Source organism: Castor canadensis, chromosome 12, assembly GCF_047511655.1.
Source record: "Castor canadensis chromosome 12, mCasCan1.hap1v2, whole genome shotgun sequence".
NCBI lineage: Eukaryota > Metazoa > Chordata > Mammalia > Rodentia > Castoridae > Castor > Castor canadensis.
The window spans coordinates 94,924,787-94,932,840 of record NC_133397.1 but is presented as its reverse complement, the minus strand read 5'-3'; the positions used below and the strand labels follow the sequence as shown (position 1 = coordinate 94,932,840).

At 39.7% G+C, this 8,054-nt stretch overlaps 1 pseudogene; it reads left to right on the top strand.

Moving 5' to 3' along the window:
• Positions 1-376: 376 nt before the first annotated feature.
• On the top strand, positions 377-2,817 carry LOC109676830 (dynein axonemal intermediate chain 7-like; annotated as a pseudogene).
• Positions 2,818-8,054: the final 5,237 nt, after the last annotated feature.

Below are 8,054 nucleotides of genomic sequence, written 5' to 3'. Positions count from 1 at the left end.
ACTGCTGCTGCCATTGTGGAAACAATGACCACTAAGAGCTCTGACCACTCCACTGCAGGCACCAAAAAGCTGCCTTTGAAAGAACTTACCTGATTCTCATATCAGTTAGAGGTCTAACAGAGCATTGAATTTGGACACCGGTGAGATTAGAACGAGACGGAGGCAACCATGATCCCTTAGGACAGTCTCTGATAATAACACAACACTGTTCGCTAATATTGCATTGAAGATGATGAAAGCAGCAGAAAAAACTAAAGGAGTTCTAGCAGCTTCTCCTGAGCCTTCTCAGCTGATAAGCCAAACGCTTTGGCTTAGAACTTGTAGGTGGCTGCATCACCAGAGACGGGGGCACAATGACATAAATAACAAATCGGAAATGGTAGATGACATTGACTGCCAAGAACAGGTGACCGCACTGATTGTTGGAGCTGTTCTAATTATCAGCAGCCACCTACACCGACAGTGAGGGCTCGTGGGCTCTCAGCTCTCAGTTGGCAATCTAAGAATTTGAGGAATATAAATTCAACCTCTGCTCCTCCAGGCAGCTTAGGATTCTTCCCAGAGCATACTTATGAACTGTTTTCTGCTGTTAAATGGTGTTGTAATAATCAAACATGTTTTAGAAAGATGTAATTTTGAGCAGAGCTGTAAAGAACAGATTGCTAGGACACAGAGGAGGTAAGGTACTAACATAGCCAATTTAAGCAAAACTTCTGAAACAAGGCAAAAAGCACCATTGTTTCAGGCAACAAGAAGCTGTTCCTAATGAAAGATGAGTGAGCACTGAGCAAACAAACAGGAGGGGAAGGAGTAGATGCTGCTCATGAGTAAAAACAATATTGAACCAGAGACACTAAAAGGAATGAGTGCAAGTTTTCAGAACAGTGGGTCGAAGAGCCCTTTATGGTTCAGTAAATTTGTACCTTCAAAGTGGAAGGACATTTAATGCATGGGCCACTATTGCAAATGTTCCTATGTTGTGATTCTAGCCACCACAAGGCCATCCCACAAGTGGAATAGATAAGGCACCATACTTTAGAATCCCCAGAACTTTCACTGAGAAATTGAAATGTATCTTACTTGAAACTCCGTCATGTGATTGGGAAGACAAAAATGTAACAGAGTACCAAGAAATAATTCTATGATAGTGGTAGCTCCTTCATCTTTAGTGTAACCTAGCCACAGAAACACTTCTCAGACATCCAATAGCTTAGTGAAATCTGGACAGTGGAAATGAGGAGAAAATCATTCAAGATGAAAATGCTACCCCTGTACGTATGGGCAAAGCTCACAAAGAATCCAAGGCACAAAAATGTCAGACACTTTGAAACATGAATTGGATTGAAATTCCAAGGACATTAACAAAAAGTGACATTGCTCTATGGCCCCTACACTCTCACTGTGACCATGTTACACCACTGCCCCCTGTTTAACAGAAGACCCATTTCCACAACACAAAAGCCTGTTGAAGATCAGATGAATAAGAAGTAAACTGGCGGTGTAGAACAAGTAGTAGAGTATCTTCTTTGCAAGCACGAAGCCCTAAGTTCAAACCCCAGTCCCATCAAAAAAAATGTGATCAGAAGCAATAAACAAAGGGGACCAAAGTCTAAACAACAAGAAAGTGTGCCTAACTACATTTGTGAGGAAGAAGTAAAAGTTGAGGAGTAAGGTAATACTGGAGTACAAAGGCCTTCTCTCAAAGAGGAGTTCGAAGTCATAAAATGTGAGCTGGAGATGAGATTATTAAGTACAGTGGTTTCATCTGTGTGATGCCCTGCTGGAGAATGTCCTGAAAAGCCAGATATCACTGAAGACAACAAGGTGGGTGTATGCCACTTCACAGAGCTGGATGGACTGCACCACCTCGATATTTGGATCTCCCCATAGTGCAAACCAGTGAAGGCCTAGAGGGTAGTGGGAATACTCAGAGGACTTACAAATTCTCCAGAAACCACAGAAGACTTTGAAACAGAAAACCCTTTTCCACCTGTAGTGGTCACTCTGAAAGTTCATGAGAAGGTAAGCAATTTTGAGGGTCCCCTGGTTGCAAGGCAGGATGCCAAAGTTAAACCTTGGAGAACCAACGGTGTGAGCATTGTGTGTTGCAAGCTAGAAGAAAGACTTGCAGCATTTGGCCTGGAGTCTTTGGGCCCTGTCACCTTGATTCAAGACATTCCTATTAACATGCCAGACCAGTCATGGAACTAAGACCAACTGATGTGAATAAAATACTTTTGATGATGACTACAGTATCACTGAGGTTCAAATACAAATTAAGATTCCATTGGGAGAAATGAAAATTTACCAACAAATGGTCCCTGCTACATTCTGCTTGTATGTTTGGTTAGAATAAGTGGAACAAACTACATAATTCTACATGAGTTGTATTTAAGGTGAAGAACTTTGATTTCTGATTGGGTCCTTTTAATGTTTAGTGGCGACAGAGTTCAAAGACTTAAGATGAATAAGAGAGAGAAGCATTCTCTGAAGTATTTAAAGAAGAATTTGAGTTGGTGCAGTGGTATGTGCCTGTAATCACAGCTACTCAGGAGGCAGAGGTAGGAGGATCAAGTTTTAGATCAGCCAGGTAAAAGTTAACTTGAGAACATATGAAAAACAAATGAAAATCAAAAGAGTTGGAGGTGTGGCTAAGTGGTAGAGCACTTCCCTAATAAGTACAGAACCTAAATTCAATTCCCAGTACCACAAATTAACAATAACTAAAAAGGAAAAGAAAAAGAAATTTAGTTTTATTCCCCTTTATATCACATGGTGAAGGATTTTACTTCTAAGAAAGCGATGCTGGTTTATTGACTGTTTGCATGTGCTACTCTCTACATGAGTACTTTGCTATTCTTCCCTCTACTTATAAGCTCTTCAGTTTGAAGAATCAAACATGTTGTGGGGCAGAAATCAGGTATCTCTCAAAGTGTAGTGAGAGAATGTATTTTAAATAACGTATTAAAATTACCTAACAGCATTTTAGATTCAAATTTTATTTTAAACGAAATGCATTTTTAAAAATATTACACCTATTAAGAGTCAACTCCTTGTATAGCTATCCTTATCTCAACCAGCAAAAACACTTGTTCCTTCCTATTATTGCTTATACTCTCTCTTCAACAAAATTAGAGAAGGGCAAAATAGTTTCTGCTGGGTATTGAGGGGGTGGGGGAAAGAGGGAGGGGGTGGAGTGGGTGGTAAGGGAGGGGGTGGGGGCAGGGGGGAGAAATGACCCAAGCCTTGTATGCACATATGAGTAATAAAACAATAAAAAAAAATTTCAACTTTCACTTTATAGAGACATGAGTGGTTTTTTATTTAGATAAATTTTAAAAAATAAGTATATTTCATTCCCAGAAAGCTCATTTATATATCATAGGCAGGATCTCTTTCCTTGTATTTTAGCTGGGGAGGTGAATGCAAAAAGCAAGAATGTAAAATACCTTCCAGTCAATCTGTGAACCTCTGGTTTCCTGCTTACTTCTCCAGCAAGAATTTACTCATTTATGAAGTTCAGACAGAGACTGAAACATTCAAAGGACATATACATTTGGCTGCCTCAGGTCACACTGGCGGTGACCCATTGACCTGGAATCTATAAATGGCCACAAGACATACTCTAGGGACACCCAGGAGTTCCCTTCTTGCATGGAAGTGGCCTAGACAGCCTTCTGGAAAAACCAGCCTGTGATGAAAGTCACCAGAGCTGCAGGAGGGAGGCTGCAGAGTACCAGAGAGCCAGAGTGTGCTGCCCAGGAGACCACCATGGTATAACTATAAGGAAAACACAACAGAATTTGGTAATCACAAAAATTTGTTGCTAGAAATGAATTACTCTTCCTAAAACACTAATCCAGTCCCCGTTCTGCCATACAAGCCTCAACACTGCCTTACAATCTATGCTATCATGGGTCCTCTTGGTTTGGAGTAATCTGCCCCTCATACAGAAATGATGTGTTCTGCTGAGAATCTGAAAATGGTGTGATTTAGGCACTAACTCTTAACAAGTACATACAAGTGTGTATCTCATTCTTTCAACCAGCTAAAACAACTTTTAATCCTGCAGGGGAGTTGAAAACATTTACTTGGAGAGCAGGATACTGGTATGTTCTTGTGTGTGTGTGTGACTTATTTCTCACTATACCTTGTAACTTTGCTGGACTAAAATGAACAGATCTCAATATCACTTAACTTGCTACACACTGTACTAAGCATTTCATGGGCGCTAGTTCATTTAGTCATGATAACAAACCCAATGACATAGGTATTCTATCACTTCTATTTTCTAGATGCTCCAAAGGGGTGTACTTGCCTAGGTTCCATAGCTGGCTAGAGTTGGAATGTGAACCTGGGCTGTCTGCGTCCAGAGTCAAGTTCCTAGCACTATGAACTCTCCTGACTCTTAAAATAGGTTCCAGAGTAATTACAGCAGTAGACTGTACAAAGTTTGTTATTCTTCTTAAATTTAACAATTTGTCATGTCTTTTTGTGAACCACATTAAGGAGCACTGCTACCCTGTATTATCCTTTCCCATTCCACTAAAATGGTATCATTTAGCACTGGAGCCATGTCCCACTTCTGTTTTCTGCTCAGAAGGCAGGGCTTCCTTGCTCTTCTTCCATCTCCTCTCCAGGTGGTTCTGAGTCTCTGTAGTTCTGCAATTATGCATTGCTTTTAAATATTGAAAACTAATAATCATATGCTGTAATTATCTATGAAAAAAATTACTGTTTTACTGTATAACTCAAAGGGTCCATGAATATTGGTTCTGCTTTACAAAACTTTGATAGATATCTAGTGCTAAGTTATATCACCAACTTTATAGGAATTTAATTTTAAAATAGCTTCTTCTATGTATAAAGTTGGGATGTGAGCCAAAGATACAAAAGCAGAAGTTTACAAGTACTGTTCAACAGTCAGTCACACTGCTCACCAATTTTGCTTTGTGATTTTTCTTTCCTTCTTTTTTTTTTTTTTTTTTGTGGTGCTGTGGTTTGAACTTAGGCTAAGTTTGCAAAGCAGCCACTCTCTCAGTTGAGCCATACCCCAGGTCTTTTTGTTTTTAATTATTTTTCAGATAGGCTCTCCAATTTTTGCCCAGGGATAACCTTGAACCAAAATCTTCCTGTCTATGGCCTCCTGTTTAGCAGGGATTATAGAGTGAACAATGATACCCATCTAATTTGTTGAGTTGAGGGTATCTAACTTTTTACTCAGCTGGCCTTGTACTGTGATCCTCCTGAGTAGCTGATGTAACAGGTATGAGCACCACACCTGTCCTTGTGATTTTTTTCCTGTGCATTAATATATGCATGTTTAACCATATGTTTAGGAACCTATATGGATACCATATTACTTCATTTGAAACATGGTAAAAAAAATCCAGTGGTTCTGAATTTTTCATTAGCATTATATTTTTACAGAGTTCAGAGACTTTACTAAAGGAAAATTTTATGTTAACATGTAAAAATTACTGGGCATCCCAGTCTATTTATAATAATTTAATACACTGCTAACATCTGTGCATACACAAATAACTCATTTTTGCAAGGGAGAAGCCTACATGTTCCACTCTCGATAGAATTTTTTTTTCCAGAAAGCCGAGTCTAAGCATCCAGAAATTAAAAAGGGAAATAGAGTATCAAGCACTTACATGTTTAATACTCTTTGTCTCTCTCCCTCTCCCTTTCCCTCTCTCTCTTTCTCACCCCATATAGAACAGGAAAAATCAATAGCCAAACTCGCACCCCCGCAAACATTTCTTTGGCTCTTCCTCCCTCCTTCTTCCCCAGCTCTTCTTTCTGTGGGTGGCTTTGAAGCCAGGGCTGCGTTCTCTCCCTCATTTCTCCTGACAATCAGTTCAGAACCTTCCCTGCTCATATTCTAGTTCTGCAGGAAAATCTCTAGGCCAAGACTGGCAAACAGCCAGCCTATCCAGGTGGCATGCCAGAGGATGGACAGGAGCCAGGAGACAGCAAAAGTAAGATGGCATGGAATGATGCCACACTGAGGAAGGGAGGAAGAGAGCTGAGCATCACGAGTTAGGGGCCTGTAGTGACGATATTCGTGAGAAAAGCGGAGACATCTGAGTAAGGTCCGTGGTTCATCTCATCCTACTGTACTATGCAAATTTCACAGTTTTCGTCAACCCACCACCTTTGTACCAAATGTTAACATTAAGGAAAGTTAGTGAAGAGTAGTCCAGAATTTTCTTACTATGAGTCAAAAATTGCTTAATGTTAAGCTACTAAACAAAAAGTCCTATGTGCATAGTATTTTGTAGATATTAATATATATTTACAGGTTTTGTGTAGTAGCATGAAGCATAAACCTGCTATTTATATAAGTAGAGTTTACCAAGGATTGGTCTTTGAACTCTTCTTCCAGAATTATCATCTGAATTTTTTTTCCTAACCACATTACAGGTGTTTAAGATTATAGTTTTCTTTATAAGCAGAAGTAAATTCAGAGCTCAGGAAGTTTCTTCATAAAGATAATTAAAACATTTTTATCATTTTCTAGTATATTTAAGTAGAAAAATAATTTAATTAAAGAATGATCTCCAGGTTTTCAGAGCAGAAAAGGAATTTCCTTAAAATATTCTTCTGAAGAAAAAAATGGCTTCGAATTAGTTATTAGATAATTCTTAACTTTAGTAATGGTAGGTAGAATCACATTTTCCTATTTTCCTTTGTGTGGCTTTTTCTTTTCCTCCCCCAGCCTCCCCATGGGCTGAGCAGAGGAGCCATAAACAACCTCTTTACCTAGCCAGACAGAGACTGGAGCACAGTGTGTTTTCGATGACTTCCCAGCAGCTTGATCAGGTCTTTGTACACAGTCAGTGTGAAAGAATTACAATAATCACAGGGACTTCAGATGATTTGCCAACTGATCTGAGGGAGAGAGAGGAGGCAGAAGAGCCTTTGCCTTCAGGGGTCATTGTGGCATTGAACAGCCATGTGAGCCATAAGCAAGACCCATAGTGAGGAGCTAGGAATGCCAGGCATGTCTGCTGTGGGTTCTAACCAGTTTTCCCTGGGGTGTTAGATGCAGCTGTAAGGCAGAAGCACTCATTCCCTGGCTCTTTGAGTGTCTTTGACAGACGTTAGCCAGTGTAGCTTTCTTGATCTTTCTGTATTCTCATCTCTTCTCAAGGTGTGGGGCACATTCAGTCAATAGCTCTGAGGAAGGATTAGGTGTGTGACACACAGCCTCAGTGGACTTTCTCTTTTAGGTATCTTCCTACAGAGGAATTTCATTCCTGAATGATTTCTACCAAGACACAAGGGATCATCACATACGGGCCATGTTAGTTCTGGTGTAAAATATTAGCAAGCCCATTGTGATCGTACCCAAGTCCACATATTCCAGTCTGGGCTCTATTTGTAATAAAGCTAACATTTTGATCACTATTTGCTCAGATACTTGGTAATTTAGACACCTACTTTTGCAAATAGTTTTGAACTCAAAAAATTAAGAAAAAGATGTCCTATATTGGCTTCCCCATCTCAACTGTAACTGTTCATTATTTGCAAATCTCTGACTGTGTATTTTTCACATATATCTATATTTTAAAATTAATCCTATCTCATGAGTTGTGTATTATTCATAATAAACTTAGAATGTTTTTAGATTTATGAGAAAAAATGCAAGGCAAGCCTAGAGTTCCTACATACTTTATCCCCTACGTCATCAATAGTTAACATTTTATGTTGCTGTGGTGCTTCTGTCAGAGATAATAAAGCAATATTGAGAAGATATACTGAGTGAACAATCTATTGAACTCTCCCTCATTTTACCTACTCTTGTTTTGCATCCCAGGAGCCCAGCCAGGATCACATTTGGTCCTCACGCTCCCTCATTCCTCCTCCACTGGCAGCTTCTCTGACTTGCAGTGCACTTCACATCCTTGACACTCCTGAGGAGCACTGGCTAGGTACTTTGGAGACTTTCCTTTTAATGTTGAAATAGCTGAGGGTTTTCTTATGATTTGACCAGGGTTGTGTGTCTTAGGGGGTGACAACAGATGTGAAGCGCAGTTCTCATG